General features: G+C 46.4%; 1 protein-coding gene across 2 annotated transcripts in view; it reads right to left on the reverse strand.

Annotated features, from left to right (window-relative positions):
* Nucleotides 1-5,914, reverse strand: part of SLC39A14 (solute carrier family 39 member 14) — a 50,045-nt gene extending 44,131 nt beyond the window's left edge. The window contains exons 1-2 of one of the 2 annotated variants that reach the window (XM_053269922.1): nt 5,768-5,910; nt 3,916-4,133 (exon numbers count right to left, since the gene is read on the reverse strand). The gene's annotated coding sequence lies outside the window, so the exon portion shown is untranslated. Of the gene's footprint in view, nt 1-3,915; nt 4,134-5,767 lie in introns of both variants that reach the window. The other variant, XM_053269921.1, reaches the window with a different exon arrangement.
* Nucleotides 5,915-19,768: the final 13,854 nt, after the last annotated feature.

A 19,768-nucleotide genomic window follows, 5' to 3' on the forward strand; every position in this document is an offset into this window, starting at 1 on the left:
CAAAGGTTGAGTACCAGTTGCAGGGGAGTCACAGCAGGAGAGAGGGCATGCTCTCAGCTGCTGCCTGTAGGCTCCCAGAGGCATCTGGTGGGCCACTGTGTGAAACAGGTTGCTGGACTAGATGGGCCAAGTTGTGCCTGATCCAGCAGGGCTATTCTTATGTAGTACCCTTGAGGTGCCAGCTACACAAACTACAAATATAGTTGAGACACACGCTGGTAAATCTACACTGAAAACAGAAGTCGCTAGTTTTTTATAAACTGTGGGAATCAAGTTTCTGTAACAAGATATACCAGATTCTGATACACTCGAAATGAAAGCACTTTTCAACATGTATCTATTTTAAAGAACAAAAAAGCACGATCATTAGCAGTGAACCTAATTCACCACACACACACACAATATTTCAGTTTTTAAAAACAGTCTGCAAAAATAATGTGTGTATAAATAATGCAATTTTTCAAACAAATCATCCTACAACTAAACTCTTAAAATGCATTCATATCTTCATAAATATTCTTTCTTCACTTATATGTCAATATGGTAGTCTCAATTTAATGACAAGATAATCTGTCTGATATGTCTGTTTTTCTAATTATTGAAATCCTATTCTATCTATTAGGAAAAGAAATAGATATAAATAATTTAAGGCATGTGGTCATGTAATAAAACTCCTATAAGCTGATCAGGCTACTGCACAGAAACCTGATGTAGAGAACCAAATTTTCTTCTTAGTAACTGCTGAAGAACACATTTATTTATTTATTTTAAAAAGAGGCTGTAGAAAATAGTTTAAATTACAACTGATGAGCTCATTCTTCCCCAAAAGGTAAAGCATTATATGGAACTCATTACACGATTACTAACCCTCATTTTTAATTTGCAGTTTTAATATGTATTTTATGCTTTGGTTTGCTCATGTGGATGAACCAGATTTGCAAAGTGTCAACCCATCTAAAGACCATCTATATTGAATTCAATGATTGACTGAACATTATATTTTGTTTCTGTTGGCATATTGCTTTTCTTTCTAAGTTAACACTGACAACCATTTATTTTGAACTTCCAAAACTTTCTGCAACCCTCAGGAACATATTTTCTGGAAGCAGCTGCAGAGGGAAGGGGAGATCAGCAAAAAGTTGCCCCTTCCCAGTTGTGAATGGGGAACAGTTTCCACTGTGCATGTTAGTCTGGATGTCAGCCTGAAAATACTCAATGCACTTTTTTTAAAAAAAAGTGTAACACATTTGATTTACATTCCATATAAATATACGTTTCATGTAAATATAATTTACAATTATATTTTTTCTCCAACGTTCTTACACCGTGTGCTTCAGACTTTTAAACAAATAAATAGGGAAGAACAGAAAACAGCTCGGAGACAGGGGAATTCAGAGAAGGGAAGTGGGAAGAGGTGACTAATCCTCTCTGCCCTCTTTCCCTGCTCTAACTCTGCAAAGCAACTGTTCTCCCTGCAAAGTTCCAAAAGTGTGTTTGCCCACACAAATGTGTACTCAGGACTTTGCTGGGGGAGGGAGGAGCTGCCGGGGAAGAAGGTGTTTGGAGCAGAGAAACACCAGACAGACAACCAACACTCCTCCGCTTCTCCATTCTTAATTCCATTTTCTCAGAGCTGCTTTTCATTTTAACCAACTGCATACCTTTGTATTGCATACAATGTGTAGTTTGTTGGTTGGCGAGTACACTCTTGTCCACAGATTACAGAATTCCCTCCTACAAATCAAAACTCTCCCTCCAAGGCAAAACTCCATGATGTGACAGCATTTCCCTCATCTCTCTGGAAAGCTATGTGCTCTAGGCAAATAGCTCAGTCCCATCCACCAACTACCGGGAACCAAGACTCACCCGGCATCAGTAGCACAGTATTCATGCCTGACATACAGGAGCACTCTAAGCCATGAGAAGCTGCCCCACGGAAACCCTATCGCTGAACTATTCACATCTGTGCCTTTAGAGTGCAAGTCTTGACAAACTCCCAGAAACAGGAAGGCGGCATATATCCCTAGAGTGCTAGCCACAGTTCCCTCATCCTTCTCAGAACAGAATAATGGAAGATATACTCCCCTATATCTAAGAAAATGCTCAGCTTTTCTACACACCTGCTTGCTCCCCGAACTGTTCACAAGCATTTCCCTCAGTGCTGCAAAATCTGTCCAGTACCCTCAATTTGTCCTGGATAATCAATACACATACACATATATTCTAAGGTGCCTCCCCACAAATCATTCCACTAGCACACTGTAACTCAGCACTAATCAGTGTGAACTATTACGGCTTCCTTTTAACAGTTAAAATAAAAAACCAATGAAAAGCAGATTAAAATTACAATTAAAACTAGATATGGTTAAAAGCCAGGCTAAAAAGATGGGTCTTTAAGGCTCTCCTGAAGGCCTCCAAGGAAGACAATCCTCTTATATCTATGTGGAGTACATTCTACAGCCTAGGGGCAGCAACAGAGAAGGTCCTATCCTAGGTCGCCACCAGATGAACCAGTGGCACCTGAAATCAGACCCCTCCTGATGATCTCAATGAGCAGTGGGTATCTTGGAAAGAAAGGGGTTCCCTCAGGTAACACAGGCCTAAGCCATTCAGGGTTTTAAAGGTAATAACCAGCACTTTGAACTTTGCCCGGAAACATGTCAGCAGCCAGTGCGACTGAGAACAGGCATAATGTCACCAAAAAAATTGGCATTAATGTATAAAAATGTTTCAAACAAATGTTGGAAGTGTGGACACTCTGAAGGCACTTTTTTTCATATGTGGTGGACCTGTGGGAAGGCTAAAGCCTATTGGGATATGATATATAATGAGTTAAAGAAAATATTTTAAATGACATTTCCTAAGAAGCCAGAATCCTTCCTGCTGGGGATAACACAAGGTGTAATTTCTACAACTAATTTAACATTTTTTATGTACGCTTCTACGGCAGCCAGAATTATATATGCACAGAAATGGAAGAGTAATGAACTGCCTTCAAAAGAGGATTGGCTGATAAAAATTTTGGAATATGCAGAGATGGCAAAACTTACAACACTGATAAGAGATCAAAATTTGGAAGGCTTCAAAGAAGATTGGAAACCATTCTTGTTGTATCTAAAGGATAAATTCCCTACTATGGACTTTACAGCAGGGTTTGAAATTTAGTAAAAAAATGCAGGTTGGGTAGATTAACTGTGTTTGTAAAGGTTTAAATTTATGTTTTGAATTATTATTATAGCAAGGGTAAACTCTATAGCCGATGATTCACGAAGAGATGTGTGCGGGAAGTCCACTTTTGTGTATATTGTAATGAATGAAAACATTATTATTGTTAAAATCAATAAAAATCAAATTTGGAAAAAAAAAAGAGAACAGGCATAATGTGTTATTCAAGCTCCCATGTCCTACCCAAATGCCACTGACTACAAGATCCTCTCTCCAGTGCCCACGCCATTTCACCAGGAGCTCACCACAGCCCTGACTAGAGAGCCCACACAGTACACCCACTCCCAGTAAGGAATCGGTAATACAGCAGTAACTGAGCTATCCACCCAATCCTCACCAGTTCCTACCCAGAGAACTCAAACTGCAGATATTTAGATTCAAGCCTGCACAGTCTCCATCCAAATACCTCTTTTTGGAAGCATCACCCACACCGCCAGGAAACCCTGACCAGATATTTATTTATTTGATGTATACACTAGTTTCCAGCTTGTAGTACCAAAGCAGGTACCAACAACTAAAAACAGAATGCAACAAAAAACATAAATGAGAATGACAAGAATTAAAGGACAATCCAAAGCAACAAAATCAGAGATGCCCCCAAAGGCAAAGAAAAAGGGGTGTGTGTTTTTAAAAGACATCAGAAAGCCTGATGGGATGGGGGGGCACAAATCACCCTGTGGGAAGAATTACCTTGCCTGGATGGAGCCATAGAGTGTTCTCCTCCCCACATGGAACACCCCTTCCCATATGCTTTCTAACTGAGCCTCAGTAAGCATGAGTAGGCAGAGCAGAGCCTGCCCCAAAGACCATAACAAGCAGGCACGATCATGTGGGAGCTACAATCTTTCAGGTACTGGGGTCCAAACCGCTTCAGCTTTAATGGTGACAGCCAGCACCTTGAACTGCGCCTGGAAACAAATAGGAAGCCGGTAAAGATCACACAACACGCTCCCTCCACGATGTCCCCATCAACCACCTGGCAGCAGCGTTCTGTGCCAGTTGTCGTTGCTGGGTACTTTTCAAGGGCAGCCCCACACGGGAAATGTTGCAATAATAAAACTGGAGATCACCAGTTTCCCCTCTAACAGGGATTCCCAGATGTTGTTGACTACAAAACTCCCATAATCCCCAAGCAAAAGCCAGCTGGGGATTTTGGGAGTTGTAGTCAAAAACATCTGTTGATCCCTGTCCCCTACCAGCTACCTGAGACATCACCACTGCCCATCAGTGAGGACCAGGGTCCATTCATCCCAAAGCGCAGCTATCCTTTATCCATTGCAGCCTGCCAGGCATTGACCTGTCAACTCAGTGCTACCACACATGCCCCAAACATGTCCCCCCTACCCACACATGGCCCCACCCTTGCTCAGTACCTACAGGACTCTTTCACCCACCCACTGTACACTCAACTGCCCCTCATCCATAAGCTACCACCTACCTTCATAGTCACTTCATGTACATCCAGGGGCTATTCCATCACCAGTCAATAAGAATCTGGCAGCTTACCCAGTCCATTTCCCACATGGGGAAAGGTGTGCATGGAAAGTGAGTGGGTAGAGGGTACTTACCTATGTTAGGGAGGAACTGCACAGACGCGGTCTAAACAGGCATGGAGGTATGCTGGATAGGGCAGGGGTTCTTAACCTTGGGTGCCCAAATATTGCTGGCCTTCAGCCACTGGGGGAGGAGATGCGGGGAGTTGCAGTCCAACAAACTTGGGGGACCCCAGGTTGAGAACCCCTGGGATAAGAACTAGTGGGGTCTTGGGGGCAGTGAGTGCCAGTTAAGTGGGTCTAACAGTCAACCACTGGAGGTGCAGGGCAGGGTTCCCTCTAACAGGGATTCCCAAATGTTGTCAACTACAACTCTCATAACCCCCAAGCAAAAGCCAGTGCAGCTGGGGATTCTGGGAGTTGTAGTCAACTATATCTGGGAATCTCTGTTAGAGGGAACACTGGCCCCATAAAGAAGTCTCTGGGCCGTTTAGTTTTGAAGACATAAACCACAACACTGCATCCATTAAGGAGGGAGATTAAAGATGCCAAACTTCAAAACCAAGAACTGAAAGCCTGGTTAAAGGGGGATGCATTCCATTTTTATTTATTTTTTAATTAACACACTTCCAGAGATGGGGGGCCCTCCAATTTTGTTGGGGAATGAACTGGGCCCAAGAGGAGTCCGGTCCTTGTGGAGGAGCAGCGGGGATGGGAAAGGCTCGTGGGAACCGGCAAGTGGGTTAGCAGGGCTAGGCCTCCAGGGAGGCTTTGAAGGGGGCCGAGCGGAGGTGGAGGGCGCATGGGGGCCGCCTCAGCCCCCTCCTCGGCCAAGAATGCCCCCCTCCGTTCCCTCTAAGAGGGATTCCCAGGTATTGTTGACTACAACTCCCAGCAGCCCCAGCTACAATAGCCTTTGACAGGGGATTATGGGAGTTGTAGTCAACTATATCTGGGAACCCCTGTTAGAGGGAACACTGCCCCCCAACAATCCAGGCCCCCTATGCTGCGGTCCCCCGCTCCGCGCTCCAGCCATCCCTCTCCCTCACCTTGCAGCGTATGACCCGCCGCCGCGCGTCCCGCTGCTCCTGCCGGCTCCCTCCGCCGTCCACCCCGAGGCCCGCGCAGCCAACAGCGAGTCAGCGAGCCCGCCGCGAGTGACTAGCAGCGGCCGCCGTCGCGCATGCTCGCCACAGCGCAGGGGGCGGACCTGCCGGCTGGCCCGCCCCGCTCGCCGTCCGTGATTCGCCGGCTTCGGGACGCCAAGGCGTATTTGCATTCGCCCCGCCTCCCCAGCCGGGAGCCTCTCCTGTGAATGGGCTGGCCGCGCCCCCTCCCGGGTGCCCGACCGCGTGGCGGGGCTGCGGTGGGGAGATTGGCGCCCGCCGGGCTGCGTTTGGCTGCTGCTGCAGCCGGAGGAGGCGTCTTGGCACGGGGAGAAGGGCCCTCCGTCCTCCCCTCAGCTGCCTGGGTGTCAAGGCCGGGGGGCGGGGGCTGACCTAGAAAAGCCTTCTGCCCATATTAGATTGTCTTCGAAATCTAATATGCGGGACCCCAGCTCGCCCATCCATAAACGCACTTTGCTGCCCCCCTTCTGTGCCCCCAATTTTTTCCCCTTGGTGCTGCCACTGCTTGGCATGGCGAGGGAGAGCCGCTGCAGAAAACGTGTGACGCGGAACGTAAGGTTGCCTTTGGCAGTGACCTGTACGGTCGAGCCACTAGTCCTCAAGAAACCAGTAGAGGTGAACAAGGTCCGGAACCAGGGCTGCAGCCTGGCCCCGAAGCGTGCTGCTGTGTACGTGTCTCCTCAGAGGAAGGACAGAGAGTGGCCCTTGCAGGGCACGGTTTCCTTCCGAAGGGCACTGAATTTCTAAATGAGAAGTGAGATGCATTAAATCGAGAGTGACTGGGTGCTACGCTTGCATGCCGGTTTTGAAGAACTGTCCACTAAAGATCAAAAATAACCTCAATATATGTATCGTTAGGGATTGTGCTTTCCAATGGCCATTGCCATTCGTATCTATCTAATTTTTATACTGCCTGATATGTAAATCCAACATTAAAATCACAGGTTAAAATACAGAAAACACGATAAAAACAATATAAAACAAATTATTAAAATTCTAATTAAAAGCTTGCGACAGGAAAGTCTTGAGGGTCTTCCTGAAAACAAACAGGGAAGGAGATGCTCTTAGTTCAGCAGGGAACATATTCCAAAGCCCTGGGGCAGCCACAGAGAAAGCCTGGCAACTGCAACTGGACCTCTCCAGAAGACCGCAAAAGGCACACGGGTGCATGGCACTCTCTTAAATAGCCTGGTCCCAAGCCATTAAGGACTTTATAGGTAATAACCAGCACTTTTTGCATCTCTCTCTCAGAATAAAAAGGCTTGCCATTCTGAATGACCATTGAAATGCATTTTGCCTCCTCCAGGGCTGGTGTCAAGTGTGGGCCAAATAGACCAAGGGCTATGCCTCTCCACGAATCTGAGGAACCCCCTTTGCAATGGCTGGGAGACAATGCATGAGATATTCCTCTCACTGTGAGAAGACCACGTGTGAGATACTCCCCTTACACTATGAGATATTCCCCTTAGGTGACAGGGCCGCTCTGGGAAAAGCACATGCCGGCTTGCATGCAAAAGGGCCCAGGTTCCCTCCTTGGCAGCATCTCCAAGATAGGGCTGAGAGAGATTCCTGCCTGCAGCCTTGGAGAAGCCACTGCCAGACTGTGTAGAGAATACTGAGTTAGATGGAGCAATGGTCTGACTCAGTGGAAGGCAGCTTCCTATGTTCCTATGCTCTTCTTTCAGTCATACGAGGGCTGCAGAGCTCCATGGGGGGCAGTGTCGTGACACACACACCCATCCTGGCTAGTGAATCTGACCCCAAGAGAGGTCCACTGTTAAGACACATACATACATACATACATACACACACACACACACACACACACACCCAAGATAGTACCCACAGTGCTTGACCACGGCCTGGAACCCTGGGTGTGCTGAACCAGCCCCTTCCACACCATGGGCAACAGGCTAGGTAGGTTGGGATGGGAGAGGAGGCGTACTAGATTCCAGGTCAGGCGGCTACCCTTTTAAGGCTTCCAGCCAGATGAACAGCTCTGAGCTCAAGCTAAGACGGGTTGTCTTATTTGGGTCCCCAGCTGTTGTTGGACTACAGCTCCCAACATCACACTGGCCTTTGGCCATTGTGGCAGGAGGTGATGGGGGCTGCAGTCCAACAGCATCTGGGGACCTGAGTTTGAGAGGCCTGGGCTAAGAGCTCAGTCTGCCTGACTCTTTACTGGATCAGATTGGCCCATGGAGCTGTCTATGGTGCTGCAGTCTGGCCTCCTCACCTTCCAGACCTTGTGGAATTCTGTTCACAGGACAGTTGGGGTCCCAAGGCCTGGCTTTGCTCCAGGTCCCAGCCCCAGCCCTGGCCCCCTCTGAATAAAACTTGCCCATTGCATTTTATTTGCAACCCCCAGTGCTACTACCAGTGCTGCAGACTAGCACTTGGTTGGGTAGCAATGAAGGCCTTGGAAAAGATATTTAGATGCCATGATGTGTCCACACCTACAAAGATTAGAATCGTTCAGACCATAGTTTTTCCTGTGACACTCTATGGATACGAAACCTGAACTTTGAAGAAGAAAGATAGAAAAAGCATTGAAGCTTTTGAACTTTGATGCTGGAGAAGACTTTCGAGGATACCAGGGACAGCCAGGAAAACCAGCAAATGGATCATAGAACAAATGAATCCAGAATTCTCACTCGAGGCACAAATGACCAGGCTCAAACTATCATACTTGGACACATTATGCGAAGACTCAGCTCCCTTGAGAAGTCCATAGCTAGGAAAAGTGGAAGGAAAGAGTGGAAGAGGACGACCAGCAGCAAGGTGGACATACGACAGCAGTGAATGCACCTCTGAGAGAAAGGATCTATGTGGTCAGTAGGAGTTGACATTGACTTGACAGCACTTAATCGCATTTCAATAGTTATTCAGAAATGCATTGAAATAGTCATTCAGTGTCATTTCTTTCTGTATGTCCTAACACAAATCCCCAGGGAAGTTCCTCAGAGCAAAACCCATGTGACTGAACAGGCGCTGTGTCATAGTGATCATGGGCAATTTCCATTCCTTTCAGCAGGGGGTGGAAGCTTCGGGGTGAGTCAGTGGCAGCAGAGAGTAAGGCGCAGTACAGAGGGGGTTCCCACAGTTGGGGCCGAGATGTTGGACTACATCTCTCATCTTGTGCTCGATTTGTAGCTGGAGATGATGGGAGTTGTATTGTATTTCAGTCAACAATTTTTTACTTTTATATCCCACTCTTCCTTCAAGGAGCCCAGACTGATATACATAGTTTATCGTCACAACAACCCTGTGAGTTAGGTTAGTCTGAGAGATAAGTGATTGGCATGGAGTCATCCAGTGAATTTCATGGCTGAACAGGGCTGAACAGGGCTGAATTTCATGGCTGAACAGGGCTGAATTTCATGGCTGAACAGGGATTTAAACTCAGGTTTCCCTGCTCCTAGTCCCACATTCCAATTCAGGAGTTCTCAAAACTTGGGCTTTTCAGACTTGTTGGACTACAACTCCCATCATCCCCAGCATTTGGCTGTTGTGGCTGGGGATGATGGTAGTTGTAGTCCATCATCAGCTGGGGAATGAGACCCAAGTTTGAGAACCCCTGCTCTAACCACTAACTCCTCATTCAAGCCGATTGAATCCAGTGTTCCAACATTGGGCACCTTAGGTGCCCTTAGCAAGCTCAGGAGCAGGGCATGAAGACAACCAATGTCCCCTATTGCCTGCCCCGAGAATCAGAAGGTCTCACAGGTATCCTGGCCTTTATCTATAGAGATTTCTTTTTCCCTATCATAATTAGTAACTTTTGATAGACATACCTTCCATTCATGCACATATTCTTTTTTTTTTAAGCCATCTAAGCTAACAGCCAATACTACATCCTGTAGTAGTGAATTCTATACATCCCTATTGGGGGATGAAGTCACCACTGCTATACAGTTCTTTGTATATGAGATTGCGCAGAGCACTGCCAATTACTGGTGGTGGAGAGGAAGACCTTGAGCCCCATGATTGCAAGAAACCTGGGGGAGACAAGAAACCTGGGGGAGGTGAGAAACTGGAAGGAGACCTGAGCTTTTGCTTAGGAGGCATCAATAATAAATGGATAAGATTGACCCTTTGCCCTTGGCACTATCTGCCCAAGGCACTTAAGACACTGTTCAAATTAGTTGCAAGCGGGTGGAAAGAAATTCACAACAGTGGGCTCCAGGGGTGCATTAACCGTTAAACTAAGCAAGCAATGGTGGAAGATCCCAGCCAAATGAAGGCTCCAGGTGGGATGAACCTGTCTGTCATGGGTATTATGCACTGATGATACACTTCTCTCGCTTGCCAGAGAGGAAGAGGAGAATTTTACCACCGTTTTACACCTGATCAGAAACCTGGAGAAGCAAAGGATTGCTAGGATTCTCCTCTCCAGCCAGCAGGATAGTACCGACCTGTAGCTTTCCCCTGTACAGATTTGTATGAACATATGGAGTGCCTTGTTTATTTTGAGTTTTATATCCGGCCTTATACTCTCAAATGATCCTAAAGGCAGCTTCCAATAGATTTTACAAATACAACAACAATGATATAATATTGGCTTTAATCCCACACATACACACAACACAGCAGCCCTTAGGCCAGATAATGCTTCCCCTCAGTTCCCCAGTCATATAGGAAGCTGCCATGTACTGAATCAGACCATTGGTCTATCTAGTTCAGTACTGTCTACTGTACACTGACTGGCAGTGCCTCTCCAAGGATTCAGGCTAGACGCTCTCCCAGTCCTATCCAGAGATGCCAGGGACTGAACCAGAGGCCTTTTGCATGCAAGTCAGGGGCTCTACCACTGAGTTATGGCCAGCAGACAGTGCTCATATGTAGTCACTCATGCAAATGCAACCAAGGCAAGACCTTCTTAGCAAAGGAGACCATTCAATGTAGACACTACTGTGCTAGATAGGCCAGTGGTCTGACTCAGGAGGCAGCTTCATCAGTGCATAAGCATTTCTGTTAACTTTGGCCACTGAAGAATACATGGAGTCAGTTCCAACCTATGAAGCTTCTGTGATGGGAGATCATGCAGGAGCATACTCAGAGCGGTTTAGGAGTTCATTCATAATGGTCCATGGATGTGTACTTCAAAATAATAGTAAAATATATACATTTATAAAATATTTGCATGCATAGTCTCAGCTTGGAACCAGTTTATTGCCTTTAGATAATTATGCACATCAAAGGTTCTTCATTAGACTGTTCTTGAGATTTAGTCAGATAATGATCAAAGAGTTTTCCCATCCAAGAGGACAAAAGGAGTAGTCTCTGCCAACCCTCACTCTGCAGCTTTCCTCCAATTTTCACAATTACAGCTACCCGGCCCATCACAAAATTACACCACAGAGAAAAGAGCACTGCCCATCATATCTGACTTTAAGAGAAACAGCTCCTTTGATAAGGCAACACCAGGGTCTTTAACATCCTGGAGACACTACAGGTCCTGTCTGGGCAAACAATTAAGAGGTGCCTTTCTCTGTGCTCAAATTAAGGTGAAAGTGACCACCAATTTCAAAGCAGAGGATCCAAAGGTAGCTATTCCACTTAAGCCAAGAGATTTAGACAAAACAGCATCTGTTTGCCTCATATACAGACAACATGACTGACTCACAGTTTAACAGCTAGGAGTTTAAGAGATTTAGCCAGAGATATGCCAAGGGATGGAATTAGCACAAAGCAAGTCGTTTTCATCAGTTAACCCCCACGCAATGTATGCAATAAATTCTGTCCCTGGCCTCTCATTTTCTCAGCTTACTGTGGCCATTAGGGGTCTTGGCTTTTATTCTCTGTGCTATTTTATTTCTAGACACAATTGCCATTTTTGTAAGGTGTCTGGGTATTTCTTTGGATCTGAAAAGCAGGGTAGAAATCCTTGTATCAACCTAATTCCCCTCCAAGAACACACCCTGTTCTCCTGTAGCCATTTCCTCCAAACTACAGTGAAGGATGAGGCAAAATAGTGAGTGAGGTCCCTCTATCAGCCTGGAGAAAACTGTATTCCAGCTAAGCACTCTAAGTGTTCATCAGTGTTTGATGGTGTCATTGCCACTTTCTGTAAGCCACCTTGTGAGGCCTTTGTGCCCGAAAAGCTGGATTAAATCAGGGGTTCCCAAACTCAAGTCCCTGAACGTTGTTAGCCTACAGTTCCCATCACCTCCAGCTACAGTGGCCTTTTGTGGCAGGGGATGATTGAAGTTGTGGTACGTCATCTGGGGACCCAAGTTTGAGAACCCCTGCCTTAACGAAAAATAATAGCAGCTGCTGCTTCAGGCTGTGCGTGCCACGGTGCAAGGGGTGGAAAGAATTAGCTTTCCCCCTCTCTCCATGTCATGGTCCTGCTCCAAACCACATGCTCCTGCAGCTGTGTTCTGTTTGTTTAAGCAAACGGTGTTGGATATTCCAACCACAGAATCCCCATGCATGGCCAGCTGCCCACTAGGTGAGCTACGGAGTTGCCTCCGGCGCCAAGCAGAGCAGGGCACTGATGGCCTGGGTACATGCCACCCACGCGGCTGGATGCTTGCACCTCCCACTGGAGGAATATTAAGCAGGTGGGCAAGTGAATGGGCACTCCCCTCCCTGCCCCCAAAGTCATTGGCTGACATCCTAACTAAATTTACTAGAGGAAGTTCTACCGTAGTTTTGTAGTCCTTCAGACTAGTTTTGTAGCCCCTCTTGAGTAGTACTACTGTCAAGTACTTTCGGCAGGATGCCAGCCTCTATCCACAAGTTGCCTTTCTTAATTGCATTGACCGCAAGTTGGCAACTATATCTTTGACTTCTTGTCCTACAAGAAGGAGAAGTGGCCAGTCACAATGACGGAACACTCTGCTTCAGGGGAAAGGGGAAAAAAAGGAAGACGCCTGCACTCAAATAGAAACCAAAGAGTTTGGAATCCAGCCATTTGACCAGCGATGCCTTCTGGAAAGCCACTTAGAGCCGTGTCAGCAAAATATATGCATACGTAATGGTTGTTTTCTGATAAGAAGGGTGAAAAAGGTATGAGAATCTAAGACCTTGGGAACAATTCAACCGCTTAATCAGGTTTTATGGAGGCACACTAATTTCAACCCAAGGGGAAAAAAAACACCTGCTGTTTGTAGACAGAGCCCAGGCCTTTGTCTGAGTCCGTAAAGTGCCGGAGAATGTGTTTGTCTTTAACGCAGCAAAGATTCCAGGTGACGGAGGCAGCTAATTGCACTAAACAAAACAAGAACTGCACAGTGACGCACAGTCATTGGGTAGGAAAAGATTTATAGCGTGTGGAAGTACAATGGCTTTTTGCTGCTGGAGCCTCGTTGACAGGCAAAGAGGCACCTTTTAACGTGGTGATTCTCTTTATTTAGCAGGAGAAGAGTAAATGGCCCTACCCACCCCCAGCACAGTACCTCCAGTGACTGTTGCTGGTGTCTGTCTTCTGTCTCTTTGTTAGATTGTGAGCCCTTTGGGGACAGGGATCCATCTTATTTATTTATTATTTCTCTGTGTAAACCACTCTGAGCCATTTTTGGAAGGGCGGTATAGAAATAGAATAAATAAATAAATAAATTTGGCTGTGTTGGGAGAAAACAGCTCTTCCGGCCCACCTCAGGTGGTGGATTTCAGAAGCTGTTAAGAGCAGCATGGTGGGAAACACAGATTTGTCTGCCAGGGCACAATCCACTGGGAAATCTACTGGGTTCCTATAATCTATGGAATTCTTCGCCATGGGGTGTGGTGATAGCCACCAGCTTGGATGGCTTTAAAAGAGGCTTAGACAAATTCATGGAGGACAGGTCTATCAATGGCTACTCATCTGGTGGCTGTGGGCCACCTCCAGTCTCAGAGGCAAGATACCTCTCAATACCAGTTGCAGGGGAGCAGTAGCAAGATAGAGGGCATAACCTCACCTCCTGCATGTGGGCTTCTCAGAAACATTTGTTGGGCCACTGTGTGAAACAGGATGCTGGATTAGATAGGCTTTGGGCCTGACCAAGCATGGCTGTTATGTTTTTATGAAATGGACAAGAGACATGGGTGTAGCTATAATTAGAGATGTGCGCCAGTTCGCCATTGAACTGGTTTGGCTCAAGGGCTCACCCTCAAGCTGGACCAGGCCTAGTTTGGCTTGAGGTCGAGCCGAACACCTGGGGCCTGCTTGGGGCCAGTTTGAGGGTTGTAACGTTTTGTGGGGTTTTTTTTGTTTGTTTGTTTTAAACACTCACCGCCAGGTACAGCGGCCTCAGGGGCTGCCTGCTGGCCTTCTCTGGTCTTCTAAGGGCCGTTTGGCCCATTCCGGCCCCTTCGCTAGTGGCAGTGGCCATTTTGGAGGCCGCTGCGCATGTGCCCCAGTCATTTACATGGACGGATCATGACCTTGGCCAGGGCACATACACAGCAGCCTCCAAAATGGCTGCCGCCACCAGAGAAAGGGCTGGAACGGGCTGAAATGGTCCTAAGAAGATTGGGGGGAGGCCAGTGGGGGGGGGAATTGGCAGAGACCCCCCTATGGCTGTGGCAGCATCACCCCCCAGGGCTGCTGGGCCTGGCGGTGAGAGTGTGTGTGTGCACAATAAATTTAAAAAGCCTTTAGAACCCTCCAACCAGTGAATTCGAACTGAACTGGGGGTGGGGATTGTTTGGGGGCACAAAACAAACATGCCTGACTCAGTTTGATTCAGTTCAGATTCGAACCAAACCAGGCAAACCGGTTTTGTGCACACCCCTAGTTATAATTGAGCGGATGGGTTCAAAGGTCCCAGGGTCCCCAGCTCCAGGGGGCTCTCCAGCTCCATCCCTCCCTATTTTCTTCATTACCTCCATCATTCTGAGGGGCTGCCGGGGAAAGGAGTGAATGCGGGGCCCCTCTCTCCTAACTACGTCCCCGACAAGAGCACAGTAGTCAGTGGGACTTGCACTGTTCACAGCCTTGTGCATCTTTCATTAACTTCAGTGGGACTTGCATCAGATAACTACATGGCAGATTGAAGCCCATGTTAATATGTGGAAGATGTGCCATTGGGATTTGATGGCTCAAGCACACAAGGGGCCTTGGCCAATAGTGGTCCAAGGCTTATTCTTAGGAACATAGGAAGCTGCCTGTCCATCTAGCTCAGTTTTGTCTCTGACTAGCCGCAGCTCTCAAAGGTTTCAGGCAGGAGTTTTTTCCAGCCCTCCCTGGAGATGCTGCCAGGGATTGAACCGGGGACCTCCTGCCTGCACAGCAGGGGTTCTACTATTGAGCAACAGTCCCAACCAGTCTGAAGCCATCAGGACATATCCAGCTGGCTTTCCTTTCAGGAAATGGATCGGAAATACTGGCTAACATCTTCTTCAGTACAACTAGAGGGTGGGAGCGGGGGCTCTGCCCTCAAAAAACAGCAAGAACCTGGTTGCATTGAAGACTTTCTCTGCAGCCTAGCACTGGTAGAAGGAGAAGCAAGTTTCACTCCCCTCCCCTCGCCCTCTTTGCTGCCAGGGATATGCCCCCGAGGGCTGCATAACCTTCAGGGACATATTTCTGGCAGCAGAAGTGCCCCTGGAAGGAGGAGAGAGAAGCAAAAATATCTTCCCCTTCATCAATCTGCAGAGCAAGGCTTTTGCACTAGAAGGAGCAACAGAACTAGAACAGCTGCTGTTCCCATGGGAAGTACAGGATTGCTTAAGAGGTGGAGAGGGGAGTATAACTACCTTCCTACAGCCCCTGCTGAGCACTATGGTAGAAAACTCCCCTGAGCGAGGCTCCTAGCCATGAACAAATAGAATATATAATGCTCCAGCTGGCAACGATTCCTAGTGGGTGTCCATTTTAAGTGGTAGAAAACCTAGTGCTCACCCTCAACATCACCTTCTTCATTAACGATGGTGGCAGGAGCGGCAAGACAACGTGGGGGAGGCGAGTGGAATACATGATGTGAACGTTCTCAAGAGTGTGATTTGCCATCCGAGAAGACTGCAGAGCACATGGTGCAGATGTGTTGGACAGCTCAGTACACAAGCAGTACGTAATATTCACACGCTCCTTGTGGTGTGCTGCCCAACATAACATCTCCCCGTGACTGCTGCTGGTGTCTCCCTTACGTTTCTTCTTCAGGTTGTGATCAGACTGCCCCATATTAACATTGCTGTAACTGAGAGGCATTGTTTTTTAAAAATCTGATTTATTTTTTTTAAGCTCCATTAACCTTGAACTTCAGCTTTGGACTTTGCCAAATCTCCATTCAACAGAAATCCATCCCTCTGCCCCCAAACACACACTTTTTAATAGTGCCTTCACACTCACAAGTTGCCACCATAAATCATCCCCCCAAAAGGCAGTGATCAGAGTCTAGGTCTCCAATACCAGCTGCTCCAGGACCAAGCTAACTTACACGGGCAAAACAGTACCCAGGGGACTTCTAAAAGATCATCCTGCATGATTTAACATAGAGGATATTTCTGAGAATTATTCTACCCATTATATTAAATGTATCAGATAATACTCTTTTACTAGTACCCAGCAGCATTTCTTTAACAACTTTGGAAGTAGAAAACTGAACAGCAGCATTGAAAACTGATGAAGGCACTTCTTAAGCCATGATCAAGAACCAAAAGCTTGCATAATGCATGGTGCACACAATAGCTGCCAAAAGTCATTTAGCAGAGCTATAGGAAAAGCAGATGTAAGCAGACATATGTAGCTCCGGACAAGGCGAGATGGGGCCCTGCCAAATGCGTTGATGCTGCTTTTCTGGGACATGATTTTTCAGCACTTCTGAACAGCTCGGCAGTAGATTCAAGCTGGACAAGTGGACAGTGTTTGGTCAGTGAACAGATTGGTCCCAACACACCAGAAAAGTCACAGCCAACATGGGATGGGCCAAGAACAGTTACCTGATCCTGATCTGAACGTTTGTTGCATAGGAACTTAGGAAGCTGCCATAAACTGAGTCGGTCTATCTAGCTCAGTATTGTCTTCACAGACTGGCAGCGGCTTCTCTGAGGTTGCAGGCAGGAATCTCTCTCAGCCCTATCTTGGAGATGCTGCCAGGGAGGGAACTTGGAACCTTCTGCTCTTCCCAGAGCAGCTCCATCCCCTGAGGGGAATCTCTTGCAGTGCTCACACATCAAGTCTCCCATTCAAATGCAACCAGGGCAGACCCTGCTTAGCTACAGGAACAAGTCATGCTTGCTATCACAAGACCAGTTCTCCTCCGCAGAAGGAGACAGATCAAGACGACGACAGGATATCCCTCCCTGTCACTCATGTCCAGCAATCAGAATGAAGCCTAAACTATTCATGCAGTAGAATGAGGTGGGAGAATCTTAAGGTATCAATAGCATGTTCTGCTTCAACCTGCAGGTGGATTATACACTTTTTTGATTGTCTTCCGATATTTAAAAAAAAAATAAAAAATCTGCTGACGAAACACAGCATATCAGGGAGAAAGCTTCTAGCCCCATCTGCTCCCTGATGTGGTATTTTTCTATTTGCATTTTTTTTCCTACATAGCTCTAAAAAAAGAAAGAAAGATTCCCCCACAGGCAGGATGAAGGGAGGCAATCTATGCAGTCCTTGCTAGCAGCATCTGGCCAGCCACTATGAGAAACAAGATGGAAATCTGGTCTGATCACAGGAATATAGGAAGCTGCCTTAAGTCAGACCATTGGTCTATCTAGCTCACTAGTGATGATGCTGATTGGCAGAGGTGCTGGCATCAAGCCTCTTCAAGGTTTCAGGTAGGAGTCTTTCCCAGCCCTACCTAGAGATGACACCAGAGAATGAACCCAATACCTTTTGCATGTAAGCAGATGCTCTACCACTGAGCTATGGCCCCATCCTCTATATCTTACAGCCACCCAGCCAAATGCAAACCCAAGTGAAGCCTGCTTCAAAAGGGACGATTCATGCTTGCGATAGCAAGACTGGCTGCTCTGTCTTCACCCAGATCCAGTAGGATTCTTATGTTTTTATTACGAGACCTCTACATCCTACCAGCTCATTCCCACTGATTTCTGCTGCAAGCATAGAACAGGCAATAGACCTAAAGCCTGTTGAAGAGATCCATCAGCAAGAGAAGTGTTTCTTGTCTCACCTCCACCAGAAAAACAAAAAGGCCCTGGCTTCTCAAACATTAAATGCATTAATATTTTAAGTAGCTATGGCTTAGCACTGTGGCAAAAACCTTCTCCCACAGGCAGTGCAAGTTGTTCTGTATTACTATTATATTAAAATATTTGTATGTAATATTGGGATTTTAAAAAATAATGTTTGGATGTTGTGACACACATGTTCCCAGAAAAGGAGCTTTCACCCCAATATGTGAATGTTACGTGCTACTTGTGAACTGAGATGTTGTGTGTGTGTGTGTGTGTGTATATATATATATATATATATATATATATATATATATATATATATATATATAATTTTATATTCTGTTCTTCCTCCAAGGAGCCCAGAGCGGAGTACTAAATACTTAAGTTTCTCCTCACAACAACCCAGTGAAGTAGGTTAGGCGGAGAGAGAAGTGACTGGCCCAGAGTCACCCAGCAAGTATCATGGCTGAATGGGGATTTGAACTCGGGTCTCCCCAGTCCTAGTCCAGCACTCTAACCACTACACCACGCTGGCTCACTATTCAGCTAAAATATAAACAAATCTCCAGGTATCCAACACATCTGCGCCATATGCTCTACAGTCTTCTTGGATGGTAAAGCACACTCTGAGAATGTGTTTTAGCAGATGCCAAATGGAGCAACTTGGCAGCAGGACATCTTGGTAAACATCACCCTGACACCCTCCCCCAGGGTTTTCTCTTTCCCCTTTAGGTTCTAAACTTCTAATTTCCCCTAATTATTCTTCTATTTTCAGGCACTAATTCCCAAGTTGACTCTCATGCTTAACCTCTTTTTGATTTTTTCTCTATGTTCTCTCTCTTGTAGGCTTTGCCTTCAATATTCTTCTGTAACTATTGTGTTACTTTCTCCAAGTATTATTTTCCTTTCTCCAGCTAAACATCCTCATTGCATCTTCATGGAGATTTAAAGAAATAATGATTTTCCTGGGACGTTTATAGCTTTTCTTTTTTTTTTAAGTAGAGGGCTAAAGGTCATGTAGGGGGGCGAACAGGGACACCAACAACACAGAAGCAGACCTGAGTAACAACAGGTTACTCACCTGTAACGCTGGTTCTTCTAATGGTCATCTGTACTTCTACACATATGGGCTATGTGCCTGCACAGAGACCTCATCGGAATCTAACAAGCTCAGTTCTCCTGCTTCGGGTGGGAACCCTGCCCCCAGCCACTATATACGGCTGCACCACTCCTCATCCCCTCAGTCACAGAGTCCTGCTTCAGTGAACCCCACAAGGAGGATGGGAGGGCATATAGAAGTACAGAGAGTCAGTGTGGTGTAGGGGTTAGAGTGCCGGACTAGGACCGGGGAGACCCGAGTTCAAATCCCCCTTCAGCCATGAGACTTGCTGGGTGACTCTGGGCCAGTCACTTCTCTCTCAGCCTAACCTACTTCACAGGGTTGTTGTGAAAGAGAAACTTAAGTATGTAGTACACCGCTCGGGGCTCCTTGGAGGAAGAGTGGGATATAAATGTAATAATAATAATAATAATAATTATTATTATTATTATTATTATTATAAGAATAATGACCACTAGAAGAACCAACATTATAGGTGAGTAACCTGTAGTTCTTCGATGTGGTCGGTCTCTGTCTTCTACAGATATGGGCGCATAACAAGAAAGCACCCAAGAAGGAGGAAAGAACAGAGGCAACATGCAAACAGCCAGAAAGGATTTCAAGACAAGTGAAATCAACTGAAAATAGATTGCAGGACACTCCTGCCAAATACAGCATCATTATGTACTCTAACATCAATAGCATAATGCTGAATGAATGAATGGATGGATCATTAGGAAGAGGATTGAAAA

The sequence above is a fragment of the Hemicordylus capensis genome, chromosome 8, assembly GCF_027244095.1.
Source record: "Hemicordylus capensis ecotype Gifberg chromosome 8, rHemCap1.1.pri, whole genome shotgun sequence".
NCBI lineage: Eukaryota > Metazoa > Chordata > Lepidosauria > Squamata > Cordylidae > Hemicordylus > Hemicordylus capensis.